Raw genomic sequence first — 206 nt, forward strand, 5'->3', positions numbered from 1 at the left:
GAAGAGGCGGCGCCGCCGGGGGCGGGGGTCGCGGGGGCCGCGGTGGAAGTGGTCGTGGTGGTGGTCTCCATGGCCTTGGGGAAGGAGCTGGGCTTGGAGAGGAAGAAGGGGTCCTGGCCCATCCCCTTGGAGTCCACCAGGTCGGTGGGCACGTATTCCTTGACGGAGCCCACCACGATCCATTTGAGGAGCATCAGGCTGAGCCC

The 206-nt window shown here is 68.0% G+C and overlaps 1 long non-coding RNA gene across 1 annotated transcript in view; it reads left to right on the top strand.

Annotated features, from left to right (window-relative positions):
- The window catches only part of LOC107181593, a 4,060-nt gene that overhangs the window by 364 nt on the left and 3,490 nt on the right, over positions 1 to 206 (top strand). The window lies entirely within an intron of this gene.

The sequence above is a fragment of the Myotis davidii genome, unplaced genomic scaffold (genome assembly GCF_000327345.1).
Source record: "Myotis davidii unplaced genomic scaffold, ASM32734v1 scaffold112, whole genome shotgun sequence".
In the NCBI taxonomy this organism is placed as follows: Eukaryota; Metazoa; Chordata; class Mammalia; order Chiroptera; family Vespertilionidae; genus Myotis; species Myotis davidii.